Here is a 22,506-nt window from a genome sequence, read left to right on the forward strand (position 1 = left end):
TCCTTATTTTTTACATTTCCAACATGTTACTTATTTTTTTTTACTAGAAGATTTAGGTTTTTCTTTAGGAGTTTTATAGAATTTTTTATAATGTTTCTGTTCATAATAAAGGGGTTTATCTATATTATATTTAGGGTTTTTATAGAACTTTTTCTTTCTAATTTTATGTTGACCACCGGGTATGTAAACTCCGAGTAATTAGTGAATAATTAGCTAATAAATTAATTATTAATCAAATAAATTAGAAAATAGAATTTTATGGTTTAATAAGGTAGAACTAATTAAAATAAAAATTTTGATACTAATTTTAAAGAATTTGGCCCAAGATTAGGTCGAACTGGGCCTGTATTGGGCCCAAAGCCCAACCCAAAACCCATTTAAATGAGGGACACAGCCACTTCTTCCCCTCATTCATCATCAAAATCACGCTGAAATTGGGAAAGGGGGAGAAGAAATCTCCAACCCTTGGCTCCAACTTCCATTCCCTATAACTTTTGATCCGGAGCTCCGATTGACGAGTCATCAGTGGCCACGCATTCGTTTTAAAATTTTCTACAAAGCCCACTAATCAATTTGGTAAGAAATTCACTTTTTCTTACCCGAATATTTCCTCTTCAGTTTCGAATTTAAGGAATTTTGGGTATTAAGAATTTTGTGATTTTGGTATCTTAGGACCTAATTAGCTTGCGGGTTTTGTTGGGTTTAGCTCACTTGGGCTGTGGACAAGGTAAGCTTCCTTAATTTCTTTATGAAATGTTGAGTCAGAGGATTCTATGTTGATTGTAGTGAATATTATGATGTTGGATTGAAATTGGTTATGGATTGGAGTCAATTTGAGAAATTGAAAGCTAGAGGATTAGCTTTGGAGGCTGGGTATCATTGGTGAGGGGATTGGAGTTGTGGAGCTTGTGGTTTAGAAACGCTTGAGGTGTTCCGGGTTATCGAGAAATCGGCCAAGGTATAGTTTTGGTTTCTCGTATATAATATGTAATGTATCGTAAAAACTTAGGCTAGTTGACCCATAGGATAAGTTGAATTAATTGTCGGTTGCTGAATTAAATTGTTGATTTGGGTTGAATATGAATTTTGGCAACTGATGTTGTAGTGAGAATGTATTGATACATGATGATTTTAATGATGAATGATGAGGATGATGAGAATGAATATATATATATATATATATATATATATATATATATATATATATATATATGTAATGAATTATTGATGATCTTGTTGGGTTATGTTGGCTGTGAAAGCAACCCTAGATAACTGAGGAAAGGTTGGAAATGTGACTTTGGAAAAGGATATAAGTTCAAATGTGAGTTATGGCATGTAAAGTTGTTGAAAAGGTCCAAGGCAGAATTTTCTGCATAATTGACAGTGGAATAAACCAGTTTTTGGGAGCAGACCAGGCCCTATTTTTGAATGAAACTATTTTTCTATGAAATTTTAATGTGTTATGAGCGTCTCATAAAAAATTCAGAATTTATTGATAAGTGGTTTGGAAGAAATGAATTTTTAAAGATTGATGCTTTCTGCAGGAAATTCTGTTTCTCTACTGTAGAAGCACAACTTCCAATCCACTTAATTTACAATTATAATGAGTATTTGGGCTGAAACTAATGGCAGTCTCAAGCTTTAAGTGTTTAAAATCTTCAGTTTAAATTTCATGTCAAAACTCTTTTTAACCAATTAGTTATGTTGCAAAGAGTAAGGATAGCTCGTTGGATTTTGAAAACAGAATTCTAAAAGACAAGGCTGTGTTCCTAAGCTCATAACTTTTTTATGTGACATGGTAATAATCTGAAATTTAATTTTCTGGAAATCAGGAAGAGTCTTGTTTAAGTACATGAATTTTGAAAGGCAATGGGTAAGAACTGGATTTTTAGTGAATTTAACAAATTTACTGCTTACTGCTGTTTTTCTGCAATGATAGCAAAATTTTAAAAGATTTGTACAAGTTTCAATTATGGTCGGAATGTCCCAGAACCAAGTTTTATTTTCTAAACCCATGATTTTACAATAACTAAAGGGATTAATGAGAGTATAATGACTAATTAAGAATGTTTACCTGGTAAATTGTTAAGGAAAGTTTGAACGTTGTTAAAGTTGAGGGAACCCGTAAGGGTGGTTTTAGTGCTATTTTAGAGGAGATTATGTCCAAATTTCTATAAAAGTTTAGGGACTTAGTTAAATGAAAATGTGTAAGTTGTCCCCAAGAAGGTTTAAGGTTAATGGGTGATGCGGAGGTATGTATAATTAGACGGTGGTGCGGAGGTATGTTTATCTAGGCGGTGATGCGGAGGTATGTTTTATAATGTTGGTGATGCGGAGGCATGATAAAGAGAAAGTAAATGAGAAACCATGTATGAAAGAGATAATTGAAACGAATAAGTAAATTATGAAAAGTGTATGTTGAATGGGTCTTGTGCCAAACTACTAATGTGAAAGTGCCCGCCTAACGGATAGCCTGAGATTGCTAATGCGGGAATGTTCGCCTAACTGATAGCACTGTTCCTTATTGTGATACACATTAAAATTTTATTATGATGAGGCCTAACTGACACGGGTAACCGTGATGCCAAAGTGTCTAATTGACACAGTAAAGGTACCATATTCGGGTTTCACTCCAAGTAACGTCGGGTTGCGGGTAGACAACCGACGCATGAGCTCATGGCCTGCGCTAGGAAAGGCATGCATCATGTACATTTGTATATTTTGTTTGAGCGTGCATTGTCTTGGCTTGCTTAATTGTTTATTCACGTTAATTGCTAATTGCCTACTTGTTATATATGCTTTCTGTATGTGTTTGACTTGTCTGTTTTGTCTGTCTATGCAATTTTATCGGAGTTGGAGAAACGGAGGAAAGGCGAAGAGATTGAGGATTTTGATTAGATGCTGATCAAGTTTAGAACCTTAGAGACCTACCCTCGTTTATGGTTTTAGCTTTAGTTCCTTAAGATTTATAATCCGATTGTCGGCGTTCTAGGATTGCCTTTGGCTTTCCCGGGACCTTGCTTATTATATATGTGGGCACATTAACTATACTGAGAACCTCCGATTCTCATCCCATACAATATTGTTGTTCTTCAGATGCAGGTTGAGAAGCACCACTCTGTATTCTGGAGACACTGACGAAGCGAAGAACTCTTGGGATTCAGGGTCGTATCTTTGTTTATATTTATGAATGTATATAGATTCTCCACCTTGTATTTTATGTTTGTCCCTCTTAGAAGTTGACTCGGAGAAACAGGTTGTCGTTTTCTGCTTTGGGTCATTTTAGAATATATATATATATATATATATATATATATATATATATATATATATATATATACTTGTATGTTCTGGCCGATTTATCTTTGCGAACCGAGTTGGAAGCTTTGTTAATTATACCTTTGACACTCCCTTTTTATTATTCATACACAAATATCTTACGTTTCTTCATATGCAAGTTTTCGTTTACGTGAGTATTACGAATTTTGTTTTAAACTTTCCTTCAAAGGCTCCTAGATATAAAATTTTTTCAACTATATTATATTTTTTTATGAGGTCGTAATACCTCAACACCTCAGTTTTATGACTTAAGCATAAGACTTTGTGTGGTAGGGTGTTACAGGGTACCTTCTCTGGAGTTATTCCGTATTGATAACAAAACGTTCCAAGTTCTCCTTTCCCCGTGATAGTTTCTTGTTTTATTTTTTTTTTTTGTATCTTGGTATCTGTGCATACTACTATGCGTGTTTGCACTATTATGTTATGCAATTGTCCAAAAGTTAATAAGTTATAGGGAATATGGGTTCCAAACTGTGTTTGTAATTTTTGTAATACTTTTTCAGAGAATAATTTTGCAGAGCTGATACGAATCTTTCTTTCCATAAAGGTGCATGTGCATCATCTCTTATCATAACTTTTGACATAAAAACATCTTTATACCATCTATAATCAAACATGGTTGGACATTGGTGCACGGAATTGTGATCACACTTTTCACAACTCCGGTACAACTAACCAGCAAGTGCACTGGGTCGTCCAAGTAATAAAACCTTATGCGAGTAAGGGTCGATCCCACGGAGATTGCCAGCTTGAAGCAAGCTATGGTCATCTTGTAAATCTTAGTCAAGCAGATTCAATTGGTTATGAGTTTTGATAATTGAAAGATAAATAAAACGTAAATTAAAATAAAGATACTTATGTAATTCATTGGTGGGAATTTTAGATAACCGTTTGGAGATGCTTTGTTGCTTCTGAACCTCTGCTTTCCTATCGTCTTCATCTAGTCATGCGTTCTCCCTTCCATGGCAAGCTATATGTTGGTGGATCACCGTTGTCAATGGTTATCATCCGTCCTCTCAGTGAAAATGGTCCAGGTACGGTTTCTGTACGGCTAATCAACTGTCGGATCTCTCATCTCGGATGAAAAATACCATGCACAGCTACCGCACGGCTAATCATCTATCAGTTCTCACTTGTGTCGGAATAGGATCTCTCTATCCTTTTGCACACTGTCACTGCGCCCAATATTCGTGATTTTGAAGCTCGTCACAGTCATCCCATCCCAGATCCTACTCGGAATACCACAGACAAGGTTTAGACATTCCGGATCTCAGGAATGCTGCCAATTGGTTCTAGCCTCTACCACGAAGGTTCTAATCTCACAGATTCAAATGCTCTGTTGTCAGGAGAGGCAAGTCAAATCTGTGGATCAGAGACCCAAGAGACTATACTCCGGCTGTCGTCCAATGACTACGTTGAACATCATGTAGACCACTTGTGGTTGTCAGGCACGCGGATCTTGGCTAAGCGAGTAACGAAAATAGTGGGTGATTGTCACGGGTCACCCCTTCATTCTGACTTAACTGAGTTAAGTACGAGAGTATATCTTGGAGAAGAAGTAAGCGTGAATTGAAAGAGAAACAATAGTACTTGCATTAATTCATGAAGAACAGCAGAGCTCTGCACCTTAATCTATGAGGTGTAGAAACTCCATCGTAGAAAATACATAAGAGAAAAATATCTTGGCATGGCCGTGTGGCCAGCCTCCAAATATGAAAAATGGCAAAAGATTCTAAAGGTATGAATACAATAGGAAAGACTAGTATTTATACTAAACTAGTTACTAAGTATTACAGAAAATAAGTAACTAAGTGCAGATAGTGCAGAAATCCACTTCCGGGGCCCACTTGGTGTGTGTTTGGGATGAGCATTGAGCTTTACACGTGCATAGGCCTTTTCTAGAGTTAAACGCCAGTTTGGGCGTTTAACTCCAGTTCTGGTGCCAGTTTCGGCGTTTTACGCCAGAAAAGGGTCTCTGGCTGGTGTTTAAATGCCAATTTAGGCCATCAAATCTCGAGCAAAGTATAGACTATTACACATTGCTGGAAAGCCCAAGATATCTACTTTCCAACGCAATTAAGAGCGCGCTAATTGGGCATCTATAGCTCCAGAAAATCCACTTTGAGTGCAGGAGGGTCAGAATCCAACAGCATCTGCAGTCCTTTCTCAGCCTCTGAATCAGACTTTTGCTCAGGTCCCTCAATTTCAGCCAGAAAATACCTGAAATTACAGAAGAACACACAAACTCATAGTAAAGTTCGGAAATGTGATTTTTTCATAAAAACTAATAAAAATATAATAAAAAGTAACTAAAACATGCTAAAAACTACCTAAAAACAATGCCAAAAAGCGTATAAATTATCCGCTCATCACAACACCAAACTTAAATTGTTGCTTGTCCCCAAGCAACTAGAAATAAAATAAGATAAAAAGAAGAGAAAATACAATAAATTTCAAAATATCAATGAAGCTTAGTTCCAATTAGATGAGCGGGACTAGTAGCTTTTTGCTTCTGAACAGTTTTGGCATCTCACTTTATCCTTTGAAGTTCAGAATGATTGGCATCCATAGGAAATCGGAATTCAGATAGTGTTATTGATTTTCCTAGTTTAGTATGTTGATTCTTGAACACAGTTACTTTATGAGTCTTGGTCGTGACCCTAAGCATTTTGTTTTCCAGTATTACCACCGGATACATAAATGCCACGGACACATAACTAGGTGAACATTTTCAGATTGTGACTCAGCTTTGCTAGAGTCCCTAGTTAGAGGTGCCCAGAGTTCTTAAGCACATTCTTTTGCTTTGGATCACGACTTTAACCACTCAGTCCCAAGATTTTCACTTGGACCTTCATGACACAAGCACATGGTTAGGGATAGCTTGATTTAGCCGCTTAGGCCAGGATTTTATTCCTTTTGGGACCTCTTATCCATTGATGCTCAAAGCCTTGGATCTATTTTACCCTTGCCTTTTAGTTTAAAGGGTTACTGGCTTTTTGCTCTTGCCTTTTGGTTTAAAGAGCTATTGGCTTTCTCTGCTTGCTTTTTCTTTTTCTTTCTTTTTCTTTATTTTTCGCCCTTTTTTTCTCGCAAGCTTTGTGTTGTTCACTGCTTTTTCTTGCTTCAAGAATCAATTTTATGATTTTTCAGATTATCAATAACATTTCTCTTTTTTCATTATTCTCTCAAGAGCCAACAATTTTAACATTCATAAACTTCACTATAAAAAATATGCACTGTTCAAGCATTCATTTAGAAAACAAAAAGTATTGCCACCTGATGAGCGGATAATTTATACGCTTTTTGACACTGTTTTTAGTATATTTTTAGTAGGATCTAGTTACTTTTAGGGATGTTTTCCTTAGTTTTTATGTTAAATTCACATTTCTGGACTTTACTATGAGTTTGTGTGTTTTTCTGTGATTTCAGGTATTTTCTGGCTGAAATTGAGGGACTTGAGCAGAAATCAGATTCAGAGGTTGAAAAAGGACTGCTGATGCTGTTGGATTCTGACCTCCCTGCACTCAAAGTGGATTTTCTGGAGCTACAGAACTCGAAATGGCGCGCTTCCAATTGCGTTGGAAAGTAGACATCCAGGGCTTTCCAGCAATATATAATAGTCTATACTTTGGCCAAGAATTGACGACGTAAACTGGCGTTCAACGCCAGCCTTCTGCCCAAATCTGGCGTCCAGCGCCAGAAAAGGATCCAAAACCAGAGTTGAACGCCCAAACTGGCACAGAAACTGGCGTTCAACTCCACAAATGGCCTCTGCACGTGAAACACTCAGGCTCAGCCCAAACACACACCAAGTGGGCCCCGGAAGTGGATTTATGCATCAATTACTTACTCATGTAAACCCTAGTAGCTAGTTTATTATAAATAGGACCTTTTACTGTTGTATGAGGTATCTTTTGATCATCTTAGGATCTTAGGACCATCTTTGAACGCATTGTTCTTAGACCATAGGGGCTGGCCACATGGCCATGCCTGGACCTTCACTTATGTATTTTCATACGGTAGAGTTTCTACACTCCATAGATTAAGGTGTAGAGCTCTGCTGTTCCTCAAAGATTAATGCAAAGTACTACTGTTTTCTATTCAATTCTTCTTATTTCGCTTCTAAGATATCCATTCGCACCCAAGAACGTGATGAAGGTGATGATTATGTGTGACGCTCATCATCCTTCTCCCTTATGAACGCGTGCCTGACAAACACTTCTATTCTACATGAATTAAGCTAGAATGAGTATCTCTTAGATCTCCTAACCAGAATCTTCGTGGCGTAAGCTAGAATGATGGCGGCATTCAAGAGAATCCGGAAGGTCTAAACCTTGTCTGTGGTATTCTGAGTAGGATTCAATGATTGAATGACTGTGACGAGCTTCAAACTCGCGAGTGCTGGGCGTTAGTGACAGACGCAAAAGGAGGGTGAATCCTATTCCAGCATGATCGAGAACCGACAGATGAATAGCCGTGCCGTGACAGGGTGCGTGAGCATATTATTCACTGAGAGGAGGGGATGTAGCCACTGACAACGGTGATGCCCTTGCATAAAGCCAGCCATGGAAAGGAGTAAGACCGATTGGATGAAGATAGCAGGAAAGCAGAGGTTCAGAGGAACGAAAAGCATCTCCATTCGCTTATCTGAAATTCCTACCAATGAATTACATAAGTATCTCTATCCCTATTTTATTATATTAAATTCGAAAACACCATTATCACTTTATATCTGCCTGACTGAGATTTACAAGGTGACCATAGCTTGCTTCATACCAACAATCTCCGTGGGATTCGACCCTTACTCACGTAAGGTATTACTTGGACGACCCAGTGCACTTGCTGGTTAGTTGTATCGAAGTTGTGACAATTATGAATTAAGATCAAAGCACCAAGCTTTGGAGCCATTACCAGGGATTGTTCGAGCCTGGACATCACAATTTCGTGCACCAAGTTTTTGGCGCCGTTGCCGGGGATTGTTTGAGTTTGGACAACTGACGGCTCATCTGGTTGCTCAGATTAGGTAATTTTCTTTTTGTTTTCTTTTCAAAAATATTTTCAAAAAAATTTTTCATCTGTTTTCGAAAAAAATAAAAATGTTTTCAAAAATTTATTCAAAATTTTTAAGAATGAATTCTAGTGTTTCATGAAGCATGTGAAGCTTGGCTGGCTGTAAAGCCATGTCTAAATTTATTTGGACTGAGGCTTGCACTTTGTTATCAAGATCAATATACTCTGGTGTTAAAGGCTAAAGCTTGGCTGGCCATTGGCCATGTCTAGTGTTTTGGACTGGAGCTTTCATTGAAAGCTTGGCTGGCTAGTGAGCCATGTCTAATTCCTGGACTGAAGCTTTAGACTAACATGGCAAGATTCCTGGAATTCATATTAAAAATTTTGGAATCCTTATTTTCCTTTTTCAATTAATTTTCGAAAAATAACAAAAAAAAAATTTTAGAAAATCATAAAAATCAAAAATATTTTTCTGTTTCTTGTTTGAGTCTTGAGTCATATCATAAGTTTGGTGTCAATTGCATATGTATCTTGCAATTTTCGAAAATTCTCATGCATTCATGGTGTTCTTCATGATCTTCAAGTTGTTCTTGGTAAGTCTTCTTGTTTGATCTTGATGATTTTTTGTTTTGCGTCTTTTCATGTTTTTCATATGCATTCTTGAATTCTTAGTGTCTAAGCATTAAAGAATTCTAAGTTTGGTGTCTTGCATGTTTTCTTTGCATTAAAAATTTTTCAAAAATATGTTCTTGATGTTCATCAAGATCTTCATAGTGTTCTTGGTGTTCATCTTGACATTCATGGCATTCTTTCATGCATCACATGTTTTGATCTAAAAATTTCATGCATTGCATAATTTTCATGTTTTTCATAAAAATTTCAAAAATCAAAAAAATATCTTTCCCTTTTTCTCTCCTCAAATTCGAAAATTTGGATTGACTTTTTCAAAAATTTTTAAAATCAAGTTGTTTCTTATGAGTCAAATCAAATTTTCAATTTGAAAATCTTATCTTTTTCAAAATCTTTTTCAAAAATCAAATCTTTTTCAAAATTCTTAGTTATTTTCGAAAATTCCAAAAATATTTTTCAAAAATCTTTTTCTTATTTTTATACCAAATTTTCGAAAATAACATAAACAATTAATGTTTTGATTTAAAAAAATTTGAAGTTTGTTACTTGCTTGTTAAGAAAGATTCAAACTTTAAGTTCTAGAATCATATCTTGTGATTTCTTATGAATCAAGTCATTAATTGTGATTTTAAAAATCAAATCTTTTTCAAAACTAATTTCAATCATATCTTTTCAAAAATATCTTCTTATCTTATCTTTTTCAAAAATATCTTTTCAAAATATCTTTTCTAACTTCCTAACTTCTTATCTTTTCAAAAAAATTTGTTTCAACTAACTAACTAACTTTTTGTTTGTTTCTTAACTTTTTTAAAACCACCTAACTAACTCTCTCTCTCTCATTTTTCGAAAATATCTTCCCCCTTTTTCAAAATTTCTTTTTAATTTATTAATTATTTTAATTTTAAAAAAAAATTTAATTTTCGAAAATTACTAACAATTATTCAAAAACCATTTTCAAAAATCACTAACTCCTTTTCAAAAATAATTTTCGAAAATTCCCTCCTTCTCTCTCATCTTATTCTATTTATTTATTCATTCATTAACTAACATCTCTTCCTCACATCATCACCAAATTCGAACCCCCTCTTCTATCTGTGTTCGAATTTCTTCCTCTTTTCTTCTACTCACATAAGGGGACCTCTATACTGTGGTAAAGAGAATCTCTATTATTATTATTATTTTTCTGTGCCTTCTTCTTTGTCATATGAGCAGGAGCAAGGATAAGAACATTCTTGTGGAAGCAGATCCAGAACCTGAAAGGACTCTGAAGAAAAAATTAAGAGAAGCTAAAATACAACAATCCAGAGATAACCTTTCAGAAATTTTCGAACAGGCAGAGGAGATGGCAGCCGAAAATAATAATAATGTAAGGAAGATGCTTGGTGACTTTACTGCACCTAATTCCAATTTACATGGAAGAAGCATCTCCATTCCTGTCATTGGAGCAAACAACTTTGAGCTGAAACCTCAATTAGTTTCTCTGATGCAGCAAAACTGCAAGTTTCATGGACTTCCATCTGAAGATCCTTTTCAGTTCTTAACTGAATTCTTGCAGATATGTGATACTGTTAAGACTAATGGAGTAGATCCTGAAGTCTACAGGCTCATGCTTTTCCCCTTTGCTGTAAGAGACAGAGCTAGATTGTGGTTGGATTCTCAACCCAAAGACAGCCTGAACTCTTGGGATAAGCTGGTCATGGCTTTCTTAGCCAAGTACTTTCCTCCTCAAAAGCTGAGCAAGCTTAGAGCGGATGTCCAAACCTTCAGACAGAAAGAAGGTGAATCCCTCTATGAAGCTTGGGAAAGATACAAACAGTTGACCAAAAAGTGTCCTTCTGACATGCTTTCAGAATGGACCATCCTGGATATATTCTATGATGGTTTATCTGAGCTATCAAAGATGTCACTGGACACTTCTGCAAGTGGATCCATTCACCTAAAGAAAACGCCTGCAGAAGCTCAAGAACTCATTGATATGGTTGCTAATAACCAGTTCATGTACACTTCTGAAAGGAATCCTGTGAGTAATGGGACGCCTATGAAGAAGGGAGTTCTTGAGGTTGATACTCTGAATGCCATATTGGCTCAGAATAAAATATTGACTCAGCAAGTCAATATGATTTCTCAGAGTCTGCATGGAATGCAAGCTGCATCCAACAGTACTCAAGAGGCATCTTCTGAAGAAGAAGCTTATGATCCTGAGAACCCTGCAATAGCAGAGGTTAATTACTTAGGTGAACCTTATGGAAACACCTATAACTCAACATGGAGAAATCATCCAAATTTCTCATGGAAGGATCAAAAGCCCCAACAAGGCTTTAATAATGGTGGAAGAAATAGGTTTAGCAATAGCAAGCCTTTTCCATCATCAACTCAGCAACAGACAGAGAACTCTGAACAAAATGCTTCTAATTTAGCAAATCTAGTCTCTGATCTATCTAAGGCCACTGTAAGTTTCATGAATGAAACAAGGTCTTCTATTGGAAATCTGGAAGCACAAGTGGGCCAGCTGAGTAAAAGGATCACTGAAATCCCTCCTAGTACTCTCCCAAGCAATACAGAAGAGAACCCAAAAGGAGAGTGCAAGGCCATTGACATAAGCGCCATGGCCGAACCTATGAGGAGAGGAGAGGACGTGAATCCCAAGGAGGAAGACCTCCTGGGACGTCCAGTGGTCAATAAGGAGCTTCCCTCTGAGGAACCAAAGGAATCTGAGACTCATCTAGAGACCATAGAGATTCCATTGAACCTCCTTATGCCCTTCATGAGCTCTGATAAGTATTCCTCTTCTGAAGAGAATGAGGATGTTACTGAAGAGCAAACTGCCAAGTTTCTTGGTGCAATCATGAAGCTGAATGCCAAATTGTTTGGCATTGATACTTGGGAAGTTGAACCTCCCTTGTTCATCAATGAACTAAGTGATCTGGATCAACTGACATTGCCTCAGAAGAGACAGGATCCTGGAAAGTTCATAATCCCTTGTACCATAGGCACCATGATCTTTAAGGCTCTGTGTGACCTTGGTTCAGGGATAAACCTCATGCCCCTCTCTGTAATAGAGAAACTGGGAATCTATAGGGTGCAAGCTGCTAAAATCTCACTAGAGATGGCAGACAGCTCAAGAAGACAGGCTTATGGACAAGTAGAAGATGTATTAGTAAAGGTTGAGGGCCTTTACATACCTACTGATTTCATAGTCCTGGATACTGGAAAGGAAGAGGATGAATCCATCATCCTAGGAAGACTTTTCCTGGCCACAGCAAGAGCTGTGATTGATGTTGACAGAGGTGAAATAGTCCTTCAATAGAATGAGAACTCCCTTGTATTCAAAACTCAAGGATCTCCCTCTGCAACCATGGAGAGGAAGCAGAAAAAGCTTCTCTCCAAGCAGAGTCAACCAGAGCCCCCACAGTCAAACTCTAAGTTTGGTGTTGGGAGGCCACAACCAAACTCTAAGTTTGGTGTTGAACTCCCATATCCAAACTCTAAGTTTGGTGTAGGAAAGTCTCAACAAAGCTCTGCACATCTGTGAGGCTCCATGAGAGCCCACTGTCAAGCTATTGACATTAAAGAAGCGCTTGTTGGGAGGCAACCCAATGTTTATCTAATTCTTATTTTTATTTTTTTTCATGTTTTCTTAGGTTAATGATCATGTGGAGTCACAAAATAAATATAAAAAATTGAAAACAGAATCAAAAACAGCAGAAGAAAAATCACACCCTGGAGGAGCATCTGTCTGGCGTTCAGCGCCAGAACAGAGCATGATTCTGGCGCTGAACGCCCAAAATGGGCAGCTTCTGGGCGCTGAACGCCAGAACAGGCATGGTTCTGGCGTTCAACGCCAGAAATGGCACACAAATGGGCGTTGAACGCCCAAAATGGCCACCAACCTGGCGCTGAACGCCCAGAGTTGGGTACAAAGGCATTTTTACATGCCTAATGGGTGCAGGGATGTAAATGCCTTGACACCTCAGGATCTGTGGACCCCACAGGATCACTCAGGATCTATGGACCCCACAGGATCCCCACCTACCTCCACTCACTTCTTCTCACCATTCTCCTTCACCACTCACATCCACCCACTCTTCCCAATAAACCTACCTTATAAACTCCACCTACCTTCAAAATTCAAAACCAATTTCCCACCCAAACCCACCCATATGGCCGAAACAATACCCCACCTCCCTTCCCTATATAAAGACCTCCATTCTTCATCAAATTCACACAACACAACCCCTCTATACCCTTCTTGGCCGAAACCACATCTCCCTCTCCCTCTCCATATTTCTTCTTCTTCTTCTTCTATTCTTTTGTTTATTGCTCGAGGGCGAGCAATATTCTAAGTTTGGTGTGGTAAAAGCATAGCTTTTTTGTTTTTCCATTACCATTGATGGCATCTAAGAACGGAAAATCCTCTAGAAGAGGGAAAGGGAAGACAAAAGCTTCCACATCCGAGTCATGGGAGATGGAAAGGTTCATCTCCAAAGCCCATCAAGACCACTTCTATGATGTTGTGGCCAAGAAAAAGGTGATCCCTGAGGTCCCTTTTAAACTCAAAAGAAATGAGTATCCGGAGATCCGACATGAAATTCAAAGAAGAGGTTGGGAAGTTCTAACAAATCCCATCCAACAAGTCGGCATCCTAATGGTTCAAGAGTTCTATGCCAATGCATGGATCACCAAGAACCATGATCAAAGTAAGAACCCGGATCCAAAGAACTATGTTACAATGGTTCGGGGGAAATACTTAGATTTTAGTCCGGAGAATGTGAGGTTGGCGTTTAACTTGCCATACATGGAAGAGAACGCACGCCCCTACACAAGAAGAGTCAACTTTGATCAAAGGTTGGACCAAGTCCTTATGGACGTATGTGTAGAAGGAGCTCAATGGAAGATTGACTCCAAAGGCAAGCCGGTTCAACTAAGAAGATTGGACCTCAAGCCTATAGCTAGAGGATGGTTGGAGTTTATTCAATGCTCAATCATTCCCACTAGCAACCGGTCTGAAGTTACTATAGACCGGGCCATCATGATTCATAGCATCATGATTGGAGAAGAGGTGGAAGTTCATGAGATCATACCTCAAGAACTCTACAAGGTGGCTGACAAGTCCTCCACTATGGCAAGGTTAGCCTTTCCTCACCTCATCTGCCACCTATGCAATTCGGCTGGGATTGACATAGAGGGAGATATCCTCATTAAAGAGGACAAGCCCATCACTAAGAAAAAGATGGAGCAAGCAAGAGAGCCCAGTCATGGAGCTCAAGAGGCGTATGAAGCTCATCACCATGAGATTCCAGAAATGCCTCAAATGCACTTTCCTCCACAAAATTATTGGGAGCAAATCAACACCTCCCTAGGAGAATTGAGTTCCAATATGGGACAACTAAGGGTGGAACATCAAGAGCACTCCATCATGCTTCATGAAATAAGAGAAGATCAAAAAGCAATGAGGGAGGAGCAACAAAGACAAGGAAGAGACATAGAAGAGCTCAAGGACATCATTGGTTCCTCAAGAAGGAAACGCCACCATCACTAAGGTGGATTCATTCCTTGTTCTTGCCTTCTCTGTTTTTCGTTTTCTATATTATGTGCTTATCTATGTTTGTACCTTCACTACATGATCATTAGTAGTTAGTAACTTTGTCTTAAAGATATGAATGTCCTATGAATCCATCACTTCTCTTAAATGAAAACTGTTTTAATTCAAAAGAACAAGAAGTACATGAGTTTCGAATCTATCCTTGAACTTAGTTTAATTATATTGATGTGGTGACAATGCTTCTTGTTTTCTGAATGTATGCTTGAACAGTGCATATGTCTTTTGAAGTTGTTGTTTAAGAATGTTAAATATGTTGGCTCTTGAAAGAATGATGACTAGGAGACATGCTATTCGATAATCTGAAAAATCATAAAAATGATTCTTGAAGCAAGAAAAAGCAGCAAAGAACAAAGCTTGCAGAAAAAAAAAAGGGGGGGGCGAAAAAAAATAGAAAAAAAATAGAAAGAAAAAGAAAAAGCAAGCAGAAAAAGCCAATAACCCTTAAAACCAAAAGGCAAGGGCAAATAAAAAGGATCCCAAGGCTTTGAGCATCAGTGGATAGGAGGGCCTAAAGGAATAAAATCCTGGTCTAAGCGGCTAAACCAAGCTGTCCCTAACCATGTGCTTGTGGCGTGTAGGTGTCAAGTGAAAACTTGAGACTGAGCAGTTAAAGTCAAGGTCCAAAGCAAAAACAAAGAGTGTGCTTAAGAACCCTGGACACCTCTAATTGGGGACTTTAGCAAAGCTGAGTCACAATCTGAAAAGGTTCACCCAATTATGTGTCTGTGGCATTTATGTATCCGGTGGTAATACTGGAAAACAAAGTGCTTAGGGCCACGGCCAAGACTCATAAAGAAGCTGTGTTCAAGAATCATCATACTGAACTAGGAGAATCAATAACACCATCTGAACTCTGAGTTCCTATAGATGCCAATCATTCTGAACCTCAATGGATAAAGTGAGATGCCAACACTATTCAAGAGGCAAAAAGCTATAAGTCCCGCTCATTTGATTGAAGCTATGTTTCATTGATAGTTTGGAATTTATAGTATATTCTCTTCTTTTTATCCTATTTGATTTTCAGTTGCTTGGGGACAAGCAACAATTTAATTTTGGTGTTGTGATGAGCGGATAATTTATACGCTTTTTGACACTGTTTTTAGTATATTTTTAGTAGGATCTAGTTACTTTTAGGGATGTTTTCCTTAGTTTTTATGTTAAATTCACATTTCTGGACTTTACTATGAGTTTGTGTGTTTTTCTGTGATTTCAGGTATTTTCTGGCTGAAATTGAGGGACTTGAGCAGAAATCAGATTCAGAGGTTGAAAAAGGACTGCTGATGCTGTTGGATTCTGACCTCCCTGCACTCAAAGTGGATTTTCTGGAGCTACAGAACTCGAAATGGCGCGCTTCCAATTGCGTTGGAAAGTAGACATCCAGGGCTTTCCAGAAATATATAATAGTCCATACTTTGGCCAAGAATTGACGACGTAAACTGGCGTTCAACGCCAGCCTTCTGCCCAAATCTGGCGTCCAGCGCCAGAAAAGGATCCAAAACCAGAGTTGAACACCCAAACTGGCACAGAAACTGGCGTTCAACTCCACAAATGGCCTCTGCACGTGAAATACTCAGGTTCAGCCCAAACACACACCAAGTGGGCCCCGGAAGTGGATTTATGCATCAATTACTTACTCATGTAAACCCTAGTAGCTAGTTTATTATAAATAGGACCTTTTACTGTTGTATGAGGTATCTTTTGATCATCTTAGGACCATCTTTGAACGCATTGTTCTTAGACCATAGGGGCTGGCCACATGGCCATGCCTGGACCTTCACTTATGTATTTTCATACGGTAGAGTTTCTACACTCCATAGATTAAGGTGTGGAGCTCTGCTGTTCCTCAAAGATTAATGCAAAGTACTACTGTTTTCTATTCAATTCTTCTTATTTCGCTTCTAAGATATCCATTCGCACCCAAGAACGTGATGAAGGTGATGATTATGTGTGACGCTCATCATCCTTCTCCCTTATGAACGCGTGCCTGACAAACACTTCTATTCTACATGAATTAAGCTAGAATGAGTATCTCTTAGATCTCCTAACCAGAATCTTCGTGGCGTAAGCTAGAATGATGGCGGCATTCAAGAGAATCCGGAAGGTCTAAACCTTGTCTGTGGTATTCTGAGTAGGATTCAATGATTGAATGACTGTGACGAGCTTCAAACTCGCGAGTGTTGGGCGTTAGTGACAGACGCAAAAGGAGGGTGAATCCTATTCCAGCATGATCGAGAACCGACAGATGAATAGCCGTGCCGTGACAGGGTGAGTGAGCATATTATTCACTGAGAGGAGGGGATGTAGCCACTGACAACGGTGATGCCCTTGCATAAAGCCAGCCATGGAAAGGAGTAAGACCGATTGGATGAAGATAGCAGGAAAGCAGAGGTTCAGAGGAACGAAAAGCATCTCCATTCGCTTATCTGAAATTCCTACCAATGAATTACATAAGTATCTCTATCCATATTTTATTATATTAAATTCGAAAACACCATTATCACTTTATATCTGCCTGACTGAGATTTACAAGGTGACCATAGCTTGCTTCATACCAACAATCTCCGTGGGATTCGACCCTTACTCACGTAAGGTATTACTTGGACGACCCAGTGCACTTGCTGGTTAGTTGTATCGAAGTTGTGACAATTATGAATTAAGATCAAAGCACCAAGCTTTGGAGCCATTACCAGGGATTGTTCGAGCCTGGACATCACAATTTCGTGCACCACCACCACATCAAAATAATTAAACTATTTTCAAGATAGAATTCGAAATTCATGTACTTCTTTTTCTTTTTCAAAAAACATTTTTCATTTAAGAAAGGTGAAATATTCATGGAACATTCATAGCTTTAAGACATAGACACTAAACACTAATGATCATGTAATGAAGACACAAACATAGTCAAAACATAAAGCATAAAAATCAAAAACAGAAAAGAAAATAAACAAGGAGATTAAAGAATGGGTCCACCTTAGTGATGGTGGCTTCTTCTTCCTCTTGAAGAACCAATGGTGTTCTTGAGCTCCTCTATATCTCTTCCTTGCCTTTGTTGCTCCTCTCTCATGGCCTTTTGGTTCTCTCTGATTTCATGGAGGATGATGGAGTGTTCTTGGTGCTCCACTCGTAGTTGCTCCATGTTGGAACTCAATTCTCCTAAAGAGGTGTTGAGTTTCTCCCAATAGTTGTATGGAGGAAAATGCATCCCTTGAGGCATCTCAGGGATTTCTTGATGAGGGACTTTCTCATGCTCTTGTTGAGGTCCATGAGTGGGCTCTCTTGTTTGCTCTATCCTCTTTCTAGTGATGGGCTTTTGAGATGAATCTCTCCATCTCCCATGACTCGGAGTTGGAAGCAACTGCCTTCCCTTTCTTCTTCCTAGAGGTTTCTCCGGCCTTAGGTGCCATTAATGGTTATGAAAAAACAAAAAGCAGAGCTTTTTCCACACAAAACTTAAAAGGTTTTCTCGTTCTCGAGCAAAAGAAGAAAGAAAGGATTAGAGGAAGAAGAGATGGAGGAGATAGAGGTGTGTTAATGGTTCGGCTAAGGGGGGTTTTAGGTGGTTATGATGTGTGAAAATGAAGGAGTGATGAGGGGCTTATATAGGAGTGGAGTGGAGAGGGAATTCTTGTAATAGGGGTTGGGTTTAGGAGGGAGATGGTTTGAATTTGAATGGGTGGGGGTAGGTGGGTTGTACGATGGTTTGGAGGAGAAATGGAGGTGATTGGTGGAGGTTATTCTGGGGAAGAGTGTTATGGAAAGGTGTGAAAAGGAGAGAGAGTGAGTTGGGGTAGGTGGGGATCCTGTGGGGTTCACAGATCCTGAGGTGTCAAGGAATTCTGCTCCCTGCACCTTTCTGGCGTTTAAAAGCTCCTAGATAGCCCTTTCTGGCATTTAAACGCCAGTCTGCTGCCTTTCCTAGCGTTAAACGCCAGGATGATGCCCCTTTCTGGCATTTAACGCCAGCCAGACACCCTTTTCTGGCGTTAAACGCTAGTCTGTCTGCCAATTATGGCGTTTAACGCCCAGAATGCTGCCAGACTGGGCGTTAAATTCCCATTCTGCTATCCTTACTAGCGTTTAAATGCCAGTAAGCCTGTTCTCCAGGGTGTGCTATTTTTGATGCTGTTTTTTATTTCGCTTTAATTCTGCAGCTATTTTTATGACTCCACATGATCATCAACCTAAAGAAAACATAAATTAACAATGGAAAATGAAATGAAACAGTAATTAACATAGATAAATAAGATTCGGTTGCCTCCCAATAAGCGCTTCTTTAATGTCAATAGTTTGACAGTGAGCTCTTATAGAGCTTCACAGACACTCAGAGCATGATGGTGGCCTCCCAACACCAAACTTAGAGTTTAAATGTGGGGGCTCTGCTTGACTCTGTATTGAGAGAAGCTTTTCATGCTTCCTCTCCATGGTTACAGAGGAAGATCCTTGAGCCTTGAACATAAGGTAGTCCTCATTCAGTTGCAGGACTAACTCTCCTCTGTCCACATCAATCACAGCTCTTACTGTGGCTAGGAAGGGCCTTCCAAGGATGATGCATTCATCCTCATCCTTCCCAGTGTCTAGGATTATGAAGTCAGCAGGGATGTAAAGGCCTTCAACCTTCACTAAGACATTCTCTATAAGTCCATAAGCCTGTTTCATTGATTTGTCTGCCATCTCTAGTGAGATTCTTGCAGCTTGTACCTCAAAGATCCCCAGTTTCTCCATTACAGAGAGTGGTATGAGGTTAATACTTGAACCAAGGTCACATAGCCTTCTCAAAGGTCATGGTGCCTATGGTGCAAGGAATTAAGAACCTTCCGGGATCCGGCTTCTTTTGAGGTAATTTCTGCTGAACCAAGGTATTCAGTTCCTTAATGAGCAATGGAGGTCTATCCTCCCAAGTCTCATTACCAAATAGCTTGGCATTCAGCTTCATGATTGCTCCAAGATATTGAGCAACTTGCTCTTCAACAAGATCTTCATCCTTATTAGAGGAAGAATCTTCATCAGAGCTCATGAACTGCAGCATTAAGTTTCATGGAATCTCTATGGTCTCTATATGATCCTCAGATTCTTTTGGTTCCTCAATAGGGAACTCCTTATTGGTTAGTGGACGTCCAGCAAGGTCTTCCTCACTGGAAATCACTACCTTTTTACTCTCTCTAGGTTTGGCCACTTTGGATATAGTTATGGCCTTGAACTCTCTTTTGGGATTCTCTTCTGTACTGCTTGGAAGAGTACTAGGAGGAGTTTTAGTAACTCTTTTACTCAGCTGACCCACTTGTGCCTCCAGATTTCTAATGGAAGACTTTGTTTCAGTCATAAAACTGTGAGTGGTCTTAGTTAGATCAGAGACTATGGTTGCTAAGTCAGAGAGGCTCTGCCTAGAATTCTCTGTCTGTTGCTGAGACGATGATGGAAAAGGTTTGCTATTGCCAAACCGAATTCTCCCACCATTATTATTATTAAAGCCTTGATTAGGCTTCTGCTGATCCTTCCATGAGGAATTAGGATGATTCCTTCATGAAGGATTGTAAGTGTTTCCATAGGATTCTCCCATGTAATTCACTTCTTTCATTCCAGGATTCTCAGGATCATAAGCCTCTCCTTCATGGGAGGCTTCTTTAGCACTGCCGGATGCAGCTTGCAATCTAGTCAGATTCTGAGAAATCATATTGACTTGCTAAGTCAATATCTTGTTCTGAGCCAATATGGCATTCAGAGTATCAATCTCAAGAACTCCTTTCTTCTGAGTCATCCCATTATTCACAGGATTTCTTTCAGAAGTATACATGAACTGGTTATTTGCAACCATTTCAATGAGTTCCTGGGCTTCTACAGGTATTTTCTTCAGATGAAGAGATCCACCAGCAGAGTGGTCCAATGACATCTTGGACAATTCAGACAGACCATCATAGAATATACATAAGATGCTCCATTCTGAAAGCATGTCAGAAGGACACCTTCTGATCAATTGCTTGTATCTTTTCCAAGCTTCATAGAGGGATTCACCTTCCTTTTGTCTGAAAGTTTGGACTTCCATTCTAAGCTTGCTCATCTTTTGAAGTGGAAAGAATTTGGCCAAAAAAGTATTGACCAACTTTTCCCAAGAGTTCAAGCTTTCTCTAGGTTGTGAGTCCAACCATATCCTAGCTCTGTCTCGTACAGCAAAGGGGAAAAGCATAAGTCTGTAGACCTCGGGATCAACCCCATTGGTCTTAACAGTGTCACAGATTTGCAAGAATTCAGCTAAGAACTGATGAGGATCTTCCAATGGAAGTCCATGAAACTTGCAATTCTGCTGCATTAGAGAAACTAATTGAGGCTTAAGCTCAAAGTTGTTTGCTCCAATTGCAGGAATTGAGATGCTTCTTCCATAGAAGTTGGAAGTTGGTGCAGTAAAGTCACCAAGCATCTTCCTTACATCTCCACCATTGTTGTTGGGTTCGGCTGCCATGTCTGCTTCTTTTTCGAAATTTTCTGTAAGGTCCTCTCCAGAGTGTTGTGCTTTAGCTTCCTCTTCAGAGTCCTTTCAGGTTCAGGATTAGCTTCAACAAGAATGTCTTTATCCCTGTTCCTGCTCATATGAAAAAGAAGAGAACAAAGAGAGAAGAGGAATCCTCTATATCACAGTATAAAGATTTCTTTATGTGTCAGAGGAAAAGAAGAATAGAAGAATGAGGTAGAGAGAGAATAAGAAGAATTCGAACACAGAGAGAGGGAGAGGGTTCGAATTATTAGATGAGTAGAAGAGAAATGTTAGTAAATAAATAAAATAAATAGAAAGAGATGAGAGAGAGAGTATTCGAATTTTAAGAAGAGGGAAAAGAAAAATATTTTTATTTTATTTAATTAATTAAGTTAGTTTCGAAAATTTGAAAAAGAAATACAAGAAAATTAAAAACTAAAACAATTAGTTAATTAAAAAGATTTTTGAAAAAGTGGTTAGTGATTTTCGAAAATTAGAAGTGAAAAAGTAGTTAGGTGGTTTTGAAAAAGATAAGAAATAGTAAACTTTTTTAAAATTAAAACAAACAAGTCAAGTAGTTAGTTGAAAAAGATTTGAAAATAAATTTTGAAAAGATAAGAAATTAGAAAAAGATTTTGAAATTAAAATTTTAAAAAGATATGATTGAAATTTATTTTGAAAAATAATTGAAAAAAAATTAAAAATATTTGATTTTTAAAATTAAAGTTGATGACTTGACTAACAAGAAACTAAAAGATATGATTCTAGAATTTAAAGATTGAACCTTTCCTAACAAGAAAGTAACAAAATTGAAATTTTTGAATCAAAACATTAATTGTTAGCAAGGATTTTCGAAAATATGAAATAAAATTAAGAAAAAGATTTTGAAAAATTAGTTTTAAAATTTTCGAAAACATTAAAAGAAAAATGAAAAAGATTTTGAAAAAATTTAAGAATGAAATTCGAAAATCATAAAAAAATGAAAAAGAATTGATTTTGAAAAAGATTTGAAAAGATAAAGTTTTTAAATTAAAATTTTGACTTGACTAACAAGAAACAACTAAATTTTAAAAATTATTGACCAAGTCAACTCAAAATTTCGAAAATTATGAGAAGAATAAGGAAAAGATATTTTTTTGACTTTTGAATTTTTAATAAGGAGAGAGAAAAACAACAAAATGAAACAAAACACAAAAATTTAAAATCAAAACAAATAATGCATGCAAGAACACTTTGAATGTCAAGATGAACACCAAGAACACTTTGAAGATCATGATGAACATCAAGAGCATATTTTTGAAAATTTTTAAGAAAAGAAAGACATGCAAGACACCAAACTTAAGAACTTTTGTACTAGGGACACTAACAATTTGAAAATGCATATGAAAAACAAGAAAAGACACAAAATAAAAAAATGTAAAGATCAAACAAAAAAAATCATCAAGAACAACTTGAA

General features: G+C 38.0%; 2 non-coding genes across 2 annotated transcripts; one reads left to right on the forward strand and one right to left on the reverse strand.

Annotated features, from left to right (window-relative positions):
- Window positions 1-10,717: 10,717 nt before the first annotated feature.
- On the reverse strand, window positions 10,718-10,825 carry LOC112725396 (small nucleolar RNA R71). Its single transcript, XR_003164507.1, has one exon. It is a non-coding gene; the product is annotated as a small nucleolar RNA R71 (small nucleolar RNA).
- Window positions 10,826-20,525: 9,700 nt separating this feature from the next.
- On the forward strand, window positions 20,526-20,633 carry LOC112725314 (small nucleolar RNA R71). The gene has a single exon (XR_003164430.1). It is a non-coding gene; the product is annotated as a small nucleolar RNA R71 (small nucleolar RNA).
- Window positions 20,634-22,506: the final 1,873 nt, after the last annotated feature.

The sequence above is a fragment of the Arachis hypogaea genome, chromosome 11, assembly GCF_003086295.3.
Source record: "Arachis hypogaea cultivar Tifrunner chromosome 11, arahy.Tifrunner.gnm2.J5K5, whole genome shotgun sequence".
In the NCBI taxonomy this organism is placed as follows: Eukaryota; Viridiplantae; Streptophyta; class Magnoliopsida; order Fabales; family Fabaceae; genus Arachis; species Arachis hypogaea.